Below are 15,422 nucleotides of genomic sequence, written 5' to 3'. Positions count from 1 at the left end.
CTCTCTAGTTGTGGTGAGGCACATGGGCTCAGTAGTTGTGGCTTCTAGACTCTAGAGCTCATGCTCTGCAGTTATGGTCCAGTGGGATGGGCCCACAGCACGTGGGATCTTCCCAGGCCAGGGATCAAACCTGTGTCTCTGCTCTAGCAGGCACTTGAGCTACCAGAGGAGTTCCTATATATACATATTTTTTTTTGGGGGGGGGTTTATATTGTTCTGTAGTAGATCTACTTAGGCTTATAGAAATACTTTTTTGTTATATGTATTGCAGATGTCTTTTCCCAACCTGTGGCTTTTCTTTTTACTTTGCATATGTGGGCTTTCAAAATTGTATCTTTACAAGATTTCAGCATGCTGATTAATCTTTCTTTTTATGGTTTGTATATACTTTTTAATGTCTTGTTAAATAAATGTCTTCATTACTGAGAGGCCATAAAAATAGCCTCCTTTATTTACAAATATGGAAAGCAAAACTTTAAAAATTTTTATGCCTTTAATAGATCTGAGTTTTGATTTAAGCATGGTAAAATTCCCATACTATACATATTTTCCCTTCATATGTATGAAGGGAATACTCTTTCACTCACTGATTTATAATATCAGCTCTCTCATATACAAGTTCTATATTGTTATGAGTCTCTTTAGGGGCACTTTTTTCTTTTCCATTGGTCTCTTTGTTTAGGTCTCTTCAACAATGCAATTAGCTATTCAGTGTACCCACTTTTTTAGAGAATGTGAAATGTAATTTTCCTATTTAAAAAAGTACAGATTTACTGTAAGTTTATAGGCTTACAGATTTATAGATATTATTTTAGTATATGTCTATAAAATGTTAATAGGAACTCCTTTCATAATGATTATAACTTATGCAAAATTAATCCTAAATATTAAGTTTTATGATCAGTGTTTATATTTTAAATTATTTTTAAAATAATTGTAGTTTTTTTTTAAATTAGGATAAAATTAATTAAAATTCCATAACTGAAATTGGTTGCTATTTCAAGTCTCAATGTATCAATTGTCTTATTTGTTGATGAAGTTTGGTCATTCTTCTTGTAGCATTTGTTAAACATTTGCTTAGATTGTATCTTTATGATATCATTTAACATGTTAATATCTCTCTAGTATTTTTTATAACATAAAATTGGATTTAGATACAGTGAAATGAAAATTCCGTTTTGGAAAGGCAACTCTCTCTACCTAACAGAAGGTTATATACTTTCATCATAATGGCTGATTTTCTCTAATTGTCATGATTTTAGAACCATTGATGATCATTACTAGATCTAATTTATTAGAAGTTGCAAAATATTCTATTTCTATCATTTATTTATTAGATAGGGCATTTCTATAAAGTGAAACTAACCTTCATGAATTGTTTGTTTGCCTAGAGTTATAGTTGGAATAGGAAAGGCAATTTAAATTCTGAATTCTTTCCTATTATTTACCATTTCTCTAAATAATCAGGCTATTCCTTATCTTTCCCTATTTTAATATATAGTTATGCCAGCAGTGGGATACACATTTATGACCAAATATTTCTTTTTCTTTTTTTAGGATTCCTGTTGTTACATGTTTAAACTGTTTTCAGGTTGCTGCTTCAAATTTTCTCATGATTACCTATTGGTGATTTTTGTGTGTCTCCTGTTCTGAGAGCCACCACAAGCCTGGTACTTTCTCTCAGTTTGCCCTTGACCAGATGCTTATTCCTACATGGGTCTTATAGCTATTTGTGGTTTGATCCTATCTTTAACGTTTGGAGAGTTTGGGGGTGGTATGTTTTTATTTTTATTTTTATTTCTTTAAAAGATATAGAGACTTTTATTTATGTGTTAGATGAGCTTTACAAAATTTTAAATTCCAAACACTTTCAAATATACTGGCATAAAGCTGTTTGTAACATACTCATTATTTTTAATGTTTGTAGTAATGTCTCCTCTCTCATTCCTGATATTGGTAATTTGTATTTTCTCTCCTTTTTTTTTTTTTTTCCCGATTAGACTGGCTAATTTAAGATTTAATTAGTATATTGATATTCTCAAAAAGCCAGTTTTTAGCTCATGATTTTCCCAATTAGTTTTACTTCTTTGATTTAACCGAGCTTTCCCCTTCATGGAATATTCCTTCTGCCTAAATACGTTTGTTTAACATTTCATATAGTTCTGGTATGCTAGTACTGAAAATTTCTAGTACTTTTAAATGTCTGGGAAAATCTTTAATTTACCTCTATTTAAAAAAATAATTGGGAATTTGCGACTGTTTTTCTCTTTTAGGATTTTAGAGATCTTACTCCACTTTTATGTTTTTATTTTTAACAACATACTTACTTTTGCTATATGTAATTTTTTATTTTTTTGTTTTTTTTTTTTCTTTTTTTGGTGGAAAGAGGGTGGGGAGTTTGAGATTTAAAAACTATACCATGTGTTAATTCACCTGCATAATTTTTCTGATTCTATCTGGATTGAGAGGTTTAGAGTCAGACCCCTCAGTAGGAAGGAAGGTATCTAGATCTGGATCTTGACTTCTGAATACCATCCTCTAGTAAAAGCAACCAGGGGTACTTGAAGAATTGGTTCATTCTGTGCCTGACTCATATAATGGAAGTGTTCAAAAAAGAATATGTGGGAAAGTTGAAAAGACATAGCAGCCAAGCTGAAAGAATGACCAATGGTCAAATACAAAATTATTTGAGAAACAAAATGAATAACCATGTTAGATTATAACCCATAGAATGGTACACATATCCACTAGTCCATACTGATGTAACACAATAATTGAATAAATAAATGAGGGTAGAAGGGATAACTCTTCCTTGTAGAGGAATTCCAATTAATCTACAAGAAATGAGAAGACAAAATCACCATTAGAACAGTAAAGTTATTGTCATGGTTGGAAACACATACCAATTAATGCTAAAATCAGTGGGTAAGAGTTTGAGGAGGAACAGAATAATGTCAGAATTCCAAAGGATCCTCCTCCAAGATACTGTTAACTAGAAAGGTGAAAAGTGGTAACTTTGTAATGGATAAATGGATAAACAGCAGCTTGACCAGTTAATTGAGGTTACTATTACAGACATGAATTAGTGGTAACATGAATTATTGCTAACAGTGTGTATTCAGTCATACATCTCATGATGTATTGAGATCATGTATCCTTTGATATGAGAGAAATGTATTAATTCTGTGGCATTCTTATCAGAAATCACTGAACTCAATCTAATTATATAAGACAACTCCAAACAAATCCAGTTTAAGGGACATTCTTTACAATAACTGACCAGTACTCTGCAGGAGAGTTGAGGAAGAATTACAGAGCTTTCCTAGATGGAGGAACTATGGAGAGGTGAAAATGAAGACCAAAGTACCATTATGGACTGGATCCTTGGACAGAAAAAGGATATTAATGGAAAGCTGCAAAAACTTGAGAAAAATCTGTATTTTAGTTAATATTATTGTACTAGGGTAAATTTTATAGTGATTGGACTATGGCTATACAATATGTTAACATTAGAGGAAGCTAGGCCAGGGTATGAGAATACTCTATACTATTTTTGGAACAAATTATCCTGAAATAAAAAGTTTTTAAAAACTTAAAAGCAATCCTATGCCACAGCCACTATCAACTTTCTAGGATTCCCATTTGGAATTTAATGGCTTTATTTTTTTTTCTTTTCCTAAATGTGTTCTATCACTTTTTAAAGCTATCTATTTGACTTTTTAGATTGACTTCATGTGGTTTTGTGTTTTTGTTTTCTATTCATTATTTTACACAATTGTTTCCCCAATCCTTCTCTATCACTTTCTATCTGCAGTAATTGATTATGTACCTGTTTGTAATATGATCCTTTCATGGCGTTTGGCTTTTTCCTATAGTTTGTAATCTGGGCTGCTTTAAGCTTGCATTCCATTCCAAATTCAGGAATCAATTGTTCTCTGAACAGTAAAATTGAAGGATTTTTATTTTGTTTTTGACCTAGGCCCAGAGAGTTCAGTGATCCCAGCTGTTTAATTTTCTAGTCGCATGTTTAAGGCTCCTTCTTTGGTTTCTTGTGTCCATCCTCTTCTCCCAGGCTTATGAAGGGAGTAGGAGGACCAGAAACAAAAGTTTCCTAAGTTCCTCTCACAGGACTGAAGAGCTCTCTGTTCTAGCTCCTCCATCTTCTATGGCCTGAGATCAAGTTTGTCATCCATGGGTGGGCACTGGAAGCCCAGTATTAGCCCCTCAAGCTTGAATTCAGAACCAGTCTCCCTTTGGTCACCGTTGCCTCAGCTACAGATTGAAGCTCTGGCTTTTAGTTTCTTTTTTGATTAGGCCTGAGCATATTCTCTAAAAGAGAGTTAGATTTTTGTCCTGTATTTTCACACTTCAAACTGGAGTGTGGGTTTTTCCCACCATCCTCATCTGTTATGTTACCAGGAGTCTTTCAACTTATCTCTGAGCAGTTCACGTATATTCTCTGAAAAATGAAAATGGACTCTAACATATTAGTGAAATTTAAGAATTCAAGCATTTCAAGAAACATATTATTCAGTGTTTTCCTCAAAATTATTAAAGTGTTCTTTCTTTACTTTTACATAAGTAATGTCTGTGGTTGTATGATAAAATATAGCTTTGGAGGGAGTTGTTCCCAATAATAATTATTTTAGCAGAGAGTGTTTCCAGCTGAGAATGATGAATATAAAGATTCTGTGGTCCTCATACTTGGATGCTCCTTTCCTAATTTGGGGATGTGAAGGAACATTGGATTCTTCTATTTGAAGAATATATTGAAATATACTTAAATGAATATGAGTTTGTTCAGGTTTTTCCTTAAGCTCGTATGAATGAACGTTTTGGCCAACCCAATAATATGACTTTATCCTCTACTGTTACACATTTACGCTTTCTTTTTCCTAATGGGGAAGCATCATCCTTTTTTCTTTATTGCCAAAAGTTAGGAAATACATTTGATTCCATAGCAATTCATTATAGTAGATTACATTTCAGTTCATAGATTTTTCTCAGGGCTTTCCTCCAGTGAAAATTCTGTGCGTGTGTGTTTGTGGAATGTTTGAATACTTCAGACAGTTAATGTATATGGAGCTACCACTGGGTGGTCATAATTTTGTTCACCACATTATTGGGAGGAAAACCAAGTTGATAGTTTCTGGTAGCAAGTGCTAGTGAGGCCCTGTCAACTGCAGTTAGATCTGAAGGCTATCCTCCTAACAAATCCCTGCATCACCAGTTCACAGCATGAACCTGAGCCTTGCAAGAACCAAGTAAAGAGATTTAGTTGCAGATGTATGTTTGGGGGCTGATGATACTAGCTTACTTAGCGGACATGTCAGCACACGTGCTGGGCATAAGGGAAATCAACAATTCATTTAAAAAATTCCTATGAATATTGAGCATTCTTGTCTCAGGAAATATTTCTTTCTTAATGATGAAAAACACATGTCTGTCAGATACTTGTAACTGTGCCTGCCAGACCCAGTTTAAGGAACAAAAGCAGCAAATAGAAAAAGACGTGCCCATCACCAGGATCCCAGTAATAGGGGCTGAAATCATGTTCTCAGTCCCATAAGATGCTGAATAAATGCAACAAAGGGATTTGGATCTGGGAGTAAGCAGGTATTTTCAGAGCTAGAAGAATCCTTATAATACTTAAAAATAACTTACTTAAATCTACCCAATCAGATATCCCCTTAAAAGATATCCAAATTCTTATTTCTGCATTTACAGAGCATTCTAAAATACAAATACTAGGACAAATTCAAATCTTTAATTATCTACAAATAACTCTGAAAAGAATTCTTATTCATTCTCTTAATTGAAAAAGAAACAAATTGAAATGTAGACTAGCTTCCACTTTTTTCATCTCTCGAATTAAGGGGTGGGGTGGGGTGAGATGATGTGGGTGAGTGTGTGGAGGCATGAACTGAGGGTTGAGAAGAGTATTTGTTTAGGCTGGTAAAGAGGGAGAAATAATGTTGAGTGTTTTGTATACAGGAAGCTTTAATTCTTAGAATTATACAGTGAAGAAGCTACCACTATTATCTCCATTTTACAGATTAGGAAAAAGATATAAGTAAGAGTCTCAGGAAGTAACAGGGGTAGGATGCAGCTCTCTGGTGTTTTACATTCTCAGAGTTAAGGAGAAGGGTTCAGGGTTAACTTAGTAAGTGCCACATAGGTTCCTAAGTAGTTGACTTAGATTTTAGTTAGGAGTTTTCATAGCTAATTTTAAATATGACAACACACAGAACACATTCCCATTCCCCAGGCTTCATGATCCCTTTCCCCCTTCTCTAATCAACTGAATTTGAGGAATTATTTAGATAGAATTATGATGCTCCCTATATCACTATCAGCACATTGGATCAGACCTGTCATAGAAAAAAATATGCTTCTGCTTTCAGAACTGGGGCCATTTAAAACTGAACTATTTGTCTATACCTTGTGGGCCATTATGCAAAATAGAACATGGCTATTTAATCTCGTGATTCTCTTTACCTCTCTGTATGACGAAATCTCCACAGTCAAAGCTCTGATTCCTTTTTTGGGGATGTGGAAGAGGCCAAAATTTTTTTCTACTGTCTTTATTTTACATATATGTAAATTTTATATATTACTCTAACAAGAACTGAAATTAATTCTCTGAATTCACTACTAAATATCTTTCAGTCCTAGAAACCCTGGCTTTGCATCACCTTGGTGACAGAAGCAAAAGTAATCAGTTGGTCTTGAGTTGCCACCCTACAGCTTAGCTGTAATATAGCCTTTAATTTAGTCAAGAGACATTCTATGGATCACTAAAGTCTTATTTCCTTTTTAATAGTTATTTGTATAATTTGAGATTTTTTTTCCTTATATTAAATTGAAATCTGTCTTTCAATCACTTCCATTCCATGGGGTTCGTTTTCCTTCTAGCATCTTCATCAGATCCAATGCTGCCTGTTTTCCTCTGATGGTGATTTTCGATATTTTTAGTCAGCTCTCAGGTAGCCTCCTGCTAAATGCTTTTTTGCTTTCAAGTGAAACATCCACTGTTTCCTCACTCATTCCTCAAGATGTGATTTTCTTACTCTTCTTACTACTCATCACCTCCTTGCAATCCATCCTTCTTTGCCAGCAGCCCACTCAAGGTACTTCCCAGATGCAATACAGCTTTACAGATTTAGTCTGACCAGCCAGGGTACACAAAGACAGAATTTGTTCAAGATATATTCTTTCTACTAATGCTTTTGACTAAGCCATGAGATGGGTGACAGACAGCCTCTGGAAGAAGAACATGCCAAGGACAAGACCAAATAGGCAGACAGGGCTGTGGAACTGACTTGCATAAAGACATTCTGTCTTTCCCCTAGCAGAGAAGGCTAATAGATTTATCTTCTAGGCACTAGATATTGTGTACTCACATCTCTTTGGTTTTCTCTATGTGGAATGTCCTCTGCCTCATACAGCTACTTGGCAGATGTCTCTTCCTCTTTCCAGATCCTCCTCTGTGGGGGGTTCTTGCCTGCCACAATTTTTGCTAAGTATTGTTGTTTAGTCACTAAGCTGTGTCCCAGTCTTTGTGACCCCATGTACTGCATCACACCAGGCTTCCCTGTCCTTCATTATCTCCCAGAGTTTGCTCAAACTCCTGTCCATTGAGTCAGTGATGCCATCCAACCATCTTATCCTCTCCCACCACTTTCTCTTCTTGCCCTCAGTGTTTCCTAGCATCAGGGTCTTTTCCAATGAGTTGGCTCCTCACGTCAGTTGGTCAAAGTATTGGAGCTTTAGCTTCAGCATCAGTCCTGCAATGAATATTCAGGGTTGATTTCCTTCAAGACTGACTGATCTGATATCCTTGCTAAGTGACTCTGCCCTAAATGCAGAAGCTAATGAGGTGAACGGCTGTGTCCAGTCTGAAGTCACAGCTGATTGGGCAAAGGAGTGGGACACCTAAGTTAATGGCATCCATGATATGGTCCAGCAGAAAATGTTAAATAAGTCTTTTTGTTTGTTATTCATCCAGTCATGTCAAACTCTTTGTGACCCCATGGACTATAGCCTCCCAGGCTCCTCTGTCCATGGAATTCTCCAGGCAAGAATATTGAACTTGGTAGCCTTTCTCTTCTCCAGGAAATCTTTCCAACCGAGGGATCAAACCTGGGTCTCCTGCACTGCAGGCAGGTTCTTTACCATCTGAGCCACCAGGGATGTGAAAAACAGAATCTGGACCTGTAGCTACAGATGCACCAGGTCAGGCATTACTCAGGGCTGCAGTTGCCCTCTTGTGCTATGTAAGCTGCAACCTGGGGACAACAGTTCATAGAGGGAAGAGAGCAGACACATGGGAAGAAACGAGGCCTTCTTAAGTGAGAGACCATATGGCCTACACATACTCCCAGCTTCCTTATGGCTTTCTGGTTGCTTCCATTTCTAGTTCATAACTATGCTTCAATAAGCCCTACTTTGCTTGAGGTAAAGTGAGGGCCCCCTTGTTCTTTGAAACAAGATGCTAAAGCATCTTCCATGTGGAATTATCAATTCCAAATTGTGCAATCTAACTCTACCTACTATAGAGTTCTATGATGGAAACTGCTGCCCTTGTTGCTCTTAAAGCTTCTTGAAAACTAGGGTATTCTTGGTTCCTATCTTTTGATGTGATGTCTTTACTGTATGAAATTGTTATTTATATAAAACATTACCTATCAGGTTGGGTTGTAGATTTTGGTGGTTCCAATTTTCTGTTTGAAGTACATGCTAAATATTTGTTGAATGTTGGGTAGGTATTTTTGTATTTCTATAAATATATTGAGCACTGTTCTGGGAGGGAGTTAAAGTACTTGGAAACAGTTTTATACTTTTGGATCTTACATTTAAGATTCATTAGGCAGGACCAGAGAAGTGCTTAGATAAGGGCTAATTATTTGGGGCTCCAAAATCACTGCAGATGGTGACTGCAGCCATGAAATTAAAAGATGCTTACTCCTTGGAAGAAAACTTATGACCAACCTAGATAGCATATTGAAAAGCAGAGACATTACTTTGTCAACAAAGGTCCGTCTAGTCAAGGCTATGGTTTTTCCATGGGTCATGTATGGACGTGAGAGTTGGACTGTGAAGAAAGCTGAGCACTGAAGAATTGATGCTTTTGAACTGTGGTGTTGGAGAAGACTCTTGAGAGTCCCTTGGACTGCAAGGAGATCCAACCAGTCCATTCTAAAGGAGATCAGCCCTGGGTGTTGTTTGGAAGGAATGATGCTAAAGCTGAAACTCCAATACTTTGGCCACCTCATGTGAAGAGTTGACTCATTGTAAAAGACTCTGATGCTGGGAGGGATTGAAGGCAGGAGGAGAAGGGGACGACAGAGGATGAGATGGCTGGATGGGATCTCCAACTCAATGGACGTGAGTTTGAGTGAACTCCGGGAGATGGTGATGGACAGGGAGGCCTGGCGTGCTGCGATTCATGGGGTCGCAAAGAGTCAGACATGACTGAGCGACTGAACTGAATTGAACTGATTCCCCCATTATTGAAGCAAAACCATTCCAAGTACTCTACAATTGCCTACAGATTGATGTTTTTTCCCAATCTGCCTGTAGCAACAGGCACTATTTTAGCTCTGTAAGTTTACCAGTCACTGTTTCTTTCTTCTAGTCCTCTCAGTTGTTTCTTCTGGTTTTGAGTGGTTTCCTCATATATGTTTGTACTAGATACATCTCTACTGAATATATAAAGAGAACTCTCTGGAGTCTGTCTATGCTCCTCTCTCTTATTAGGTATACTGTCTTGCAAACTTGAGCTGCCTTGGTCTTCTCTGAGTCTCAGCCCTCTCTCCTCAGCAGGGAGTATACCAGTCTCTTCCTTGGTGGCTCAGACAGTAAAGAATCTGTCTGCAAAGCAGGAGATGTGGTTTGATCCCTGGGTTGGGAAGACCACCTGGAGAAGAGAATGGCTACCCACTCCAGTATTCTTGCCTGGAGAATTCTATGCACAGGGGAGCCTGGTGGGCTACAGTCCATGGAGTCTCAAAGAATCAGACACAACTGAACAACTAACACTTTCACTTTTTTCCCCCACTCAGTGGTCTGGAAATGGGATAAAGGCAGTGTTGGAGCAGTCTTAATTCATCTTGTTTGTTTTTCTTCTCTGGGCTCACTGTTCTTCATTTTCTCATGTCCAGTGTCTTAGAAAACTTTTTAATATATATTTTATCTTCTTTGAAGTGGGAGGGTAAACCAGGTCACTGCTGTTCTATCTTGGAAGTGAAAGTTATATAACTTGTTAAGAGTTCTTTAGGAAAGTTTGATAAATACTATAGTTGGTATGCTTGACTACATTTTGATGAATTGAAAGATTTTCTCTGATTCTTGATCATGGCCTTAATCAAAGTGATGTAAGTTATTCTCAAAATTTAAGCCAGATCTACTGTACAATAGGTATCTCTGACATGTGAATAACATGTGTTAAATCCATTGCTGCTCAAAATCAAGGCTGAAGTTAAAGGCAATGAGTTAAAATGGATAAAGATGTTATCACATTTTCTTTAGAGGAAATCTATTCCAGTGAACCATTTTGGTAAAAATAGTTTCTCAAGAGGAACTTAATTCTGGAAAGATAATGATCTGCTTTAGATGACTGTAATTTACAATTATGTGTGGTTAACTGCTGAATTGTGAGCATGGGAAGTGTTGCAAGTCTTAGAAAGTTAGTTGATATGTAATTCATGCAATTTATTTCTGAACCTCAGGGGAGCCAAACATTTGGGAAGAGAACCTGGGCCTGTATTTGAAAAAGCCATTCAAAGTATGTAGGCTCTACATGGGAAAGTACTAATAATATTGTTATCAGTCATAGTAATATACTTTTTCTTTTTAAAAAAAGGAAAATGGCAAAATAACTTTTATCTCAACCTAGAAGAATATCCACTTATCTGTGAAATCCTAAAGGAAGAGATGGCATCACTGACTCAGTGGACATGGGCTTGAGCAAGCTTCAGGAGATGGTGAAGGACAGAGAAGCCTAATGTGCTGCAGTCCACAGGGTCACAAAGAGTTGGACATGAATGAGCAATTGAACAACAACAAAAGGAAGAGAATTCTTTCTCTTGCCAAGTACTGATGCTAGGAATGGATCCCAAAGTTTCAGTTTTTAAATGAGGATCCCTCTGTAACCAAGTGGAGCAGAGAAAGGCAGATCATAGTTGAGCCCTTTCCCCTGAGAACAGCACCTATGTCTCTTCTGTGGAGAAAGCCCCTACCACTCAACAGCCTCAGAGTAAACTTCCCTCTTATTCCCTACTGGACTGAAGGAATGCTGCTACTGAGCTCAGGCCATTCAGCGAGAAAAGACTCCATTGGTTGGCAAATAATAAATTAAAAAGTATTTTCAGGAGAGAAAAACAGAGCTTTTTGTCACAAATAACCAAATGGCTCCCTGAGGGTAAGTGTGTGGCATGATTCTCTGAGTTATCAACTTCTGCCTCATCTCACCTTCCTATATCCTAGTCCAGATCTTTGCTCTGGGCATCGCAGATGCTGTAACTTTACCTCTAGGGATCAGATTTTTTTTTAAAAAAAAGGCTATTGATACATGATTTATCTCTCTTATTAGTTATAAAGCTAAAAATCAATTGTTGCCTCTAAAATGCAGTATTAAATGCCATTGATTTGGGAGAGCTCAGAAGGGAACATACAGGATGTTTAATCAATTACAGTAGATGGATAGATCAAAGCCTTCAGCATAGTGTATAGTTACTAAAGTATGTATTTAGGGCCTGGGAGGCAAGCCAGCCACACATGGGCCTGTTCTCCATGAACTCTGAGGCCTGAGGAGTGGCAGAAGCTGGAAAGTGATACATTCATGGGGGAGGGGGGATAGAAACCATAGGAATAGCCAAGGGAATTTGCCAACCACAGTGTATACCTTGGACCTTAAGAAATCTGACCCTGGGCAGTGAAGTAAGGTATGTTAGTTGCTCAGTTGTGTCTGACTCTGCGACCCCATGCCCTGCAGCATGCTGGGCTTCTCTGTCTATCACCATCTTTGAGAGTTTGTTCTAACTTATGTCCATTGAGTTGGTGATGCCATCCCACCATCAAGTAAGGTACAAGGCTCACAAATTGAGGGTGAAGCAGTAGGTAAATTGTTTCTTCCATCACATTAGTGACTTTGCAAGACCAGAAATGTGTTTTGTGAATTTTATGTTTTCCTAAATCAGTGCTGGGCACTACATTTGGGTTGGAAGCTCTGGATAATAAAGAGCTCATGTTTACAGTGGTCCAGAGGGGAAGGTCCATATCTTCTGTCTTTCCCCTGAAGTGTATGACCTGAGTGTTGATGCTGATGGTCATCATTTAATAGACACCAGCGTTTCTGGCCAATATCTTGCTACTGGGCCCCTGTTCTCACTGCTCAGTCCTCCAGGCAAGACCACCCTTTTGAACTTGAATACTATTACCTATAAACACCTATGAAATCTGCTTTATTCTGCCAGTGTTTCTCAATAGGAGCCTTTCTGTCATCCTGGGTCAGACAGTTCTTCAGTCAAATAGACTCTTTCATTGCTTGACTTGTAACAACCACGGTCTCAGCATTAAATGCCAGTAGGAACCTGTCATTATGAAAAGCAAATAAACTGTCACATTTTTCAATGTTTGACCCTCATCAAGTGCAGTGCCTTGCCTATTTAAACCTCAGTTCATCACGTCTGACCTGTCCTGACTTCCAACCTTCTGATGCTACTCTAGATCACTCATTTAGTTCCAGATTTCAAGACTCTCCTATTTTGTAAGGTAAGCTTATATTGTTTCTGTTTATTGTCTCTATGTGTTCAGAGGGAAAATTACCAAAATATTCTGATTTTTTTTTTTTTGCTAAACAATAAATGCATCTAAATAGACCCCATTGGGTAAGATGAGAACTCCAATCAAATGATTTTCCTCTTACAAAGAGAACAAAAGAATAAAATCAATAAACAAATACCAACAGAAACAATCAAGAGTTTTTTTTTCTATAAACAACTGTTCAAACAGCAATGCTTTCAGTTACAATTGTTTTTAAGCCACCTGATGATCTCATTGTGATGCAAGTCTTACACATTGAATACAGTCTTGAATTATCTCAGCTCTTTTCCAGTCCTATCAATTCATAGCTTTTAGCAAATGGTTGTTCTGATTCAATTCCTTATGATATTTCCTCATAATATGACATTTTTTGTCTACTTAAGACAAAAGTGAACAATAAATTCATCCCATGTTGGGCTTTGACACATAACAGCAGAATTATTTGCTTAGTGTATATAATAATTGATATGATTTGAGTTGTCAAGTATAAACATTTATTCATTTTGTTACCTTCCATCTTCCATTGAGAATAGGCACAGTTAATAATTTTATGTGGGCTAGTAAATTTTCCATTGTTATTAATAAAAATGATTTGTTTTTTAAACCAAAAGATTACAGAAGAAATATTTTATGACTTGGGAATATTTGACTCTAATTAAGTGAATGCTGAAGTGAAATGTCATTTTATTTAATTAGAATACACCACAAGAAGCTTTAAATTTTATTTGAATAATTTTCAGAAACACTCTCAGATATTATTGCTTAAGTGATGAGGATAATTTTGCCACTTCCAAGTAACTGTAAGTGCTGTTGTTGTCCTACAGATAGGAAGTGATTTAATTGTCTTACTTCTGCTAACTTTTTTCTTACTTCTTACTTTTACTTCCAACTTTATTGAGATACAGTGCTGTATGTCAATTATAAGTTTAAAGTGTACAGCATAGTGATTTTACATAATTATGAAAGAATTATCACAATAGAGTAAACATCCATTATTTTATAGAGATACAAAATTAAAGAAATAGAAAACATTTTTTCCCTGTGATGAGAACCCTTAGGATTTTCATATATAGCATACAGCAGTGTTAATTATACTTACCAGGTTGTACACCTCTAGTACTTATTTATCTTATAACTAGAAGTTTATACCTTTTGATTGCCTTCATCCAATTCCCCTCCCCCATCCCCTCCTCTGGTAACCACAAGTCTGATCTTTTTTATTATGTTAGGTTTTAAAGGATAATTGTGCTACAACACAGTTCCTGTTACCCAACACAGGAATTTGATGTTTATATGTTTCAAAATTATTTTCATCACAATAAGTCTAGTTATGATCTGTCACCCTACAAAGATACTACATAGTGACTACTTCCCCACACTGTACATTTTGTTCCCCATTTATTTTGCAGCTGAAACTTTGTACCTCTTAATGTTCCTCACCTCCCCCAATCCCCTCCCTTGTGTAATCTACCAGCTCTCTGTTATCTACAACTGTTTCTCTTTTGTTTGTTCAATGGCTTTGTTTTTCAGATTTCACATATAACTGAAATCATGCGGTATTTGTCTTTCTCTGACTTATTTTGCTTAGCATAATACTCTCTAGGTCCGTCCATGTTGTCATAAATAGCAAGATTTCATTTTTAGTGGCTGAATAATATTCTGTTGCGTGTGTGTGTGTATCTTTACCCATTCTTCTTTTGATGGGCCCTAAGATTGCTTCCGTATATTGGCTATTATAAATAATGCTTCAGTGAACATACAGGTGCACATATCTTTTCCAAATTAGTGTCTATTTTTCTTCAGATAAATACCCAGTGTTTGAATAGCTGGATCATATAATAGTTCTATTAATTTTTTAGGATTTTCAATACAGTTTTCCATAGTGCTTCACAATCTACATTCTCACCAAGAGAGCATGAAGACTCCCTTTTCTCCACACTCTTGCCAAAACTTGTTATTTGTTGTCTTTTCTGATAACAGGTGTTCTGCCTGATATGAGGTGGTATCTTCTCTTGGTTTTGATTTGCATTTCCCTGATGATTAATGCTGTTGAGCATCTTTTCATATGCTTGTTAGGAACCTGCATGTCTCCTTTGAAAAATATGTCTATTGTGACCCTCTGCTCATTTTTCAATCAACTTTTTTTTTTTTTGACATCTAATTGTATTGTTTCTATATGTGTTTTGGATATTAACTCCTTATTGGGTATATCAATTACAAATATCTTCTCCCATTAAGTAGGTTGGCTATTCATTTTGTTGATAGCTTCCTTTTCAATTTGAAAGCTTTAATTTGATGTAGTTCCATTCATTTATTTTTGCTTTTGTTTCCCTTGCCTGAGGAGACATACTAAAAACACTAAGACCAATGTCAAAGACTTACTGCTTATGTTTTCTTCTAGAAGATTTATGACTTCAGATCTACACTTAAGTCTTTATTCCATTTTGAATTTGTGCACGGGGTGAGAGAACAGAGTGGTCCCATTTGATTCTTTTGCATAGAGCCATCTGATTTTCCCAACAATGTTTATGGAAGGAAACTGTCTTTTCCCCACTGTATGGTCTTGCCTTCTTTGTCAAAGGTTAATTACCATATCA

Source organism: Oryx dammah, unplaced genomic scaffold (assembly GCF_014754425.2).
Source record: "Oryx dammah isolate SB20612 unplaced genomic scaffold, SCBI_Odam_1.1 HiC_scaffold_2, whole genome shotgun sequence".
Taxonomy (NCBI): domain Eukaryota; kingdom Metazoa; phylum Chordata; class Mammalia; order Artiodactyla; family Bovidae; genus Oryx; species Oryx dammah.
The sequence above is the reverse complement of the archived record's forward strand: the minus strand, read 5'-3'. Positions refer to the sequence as shown.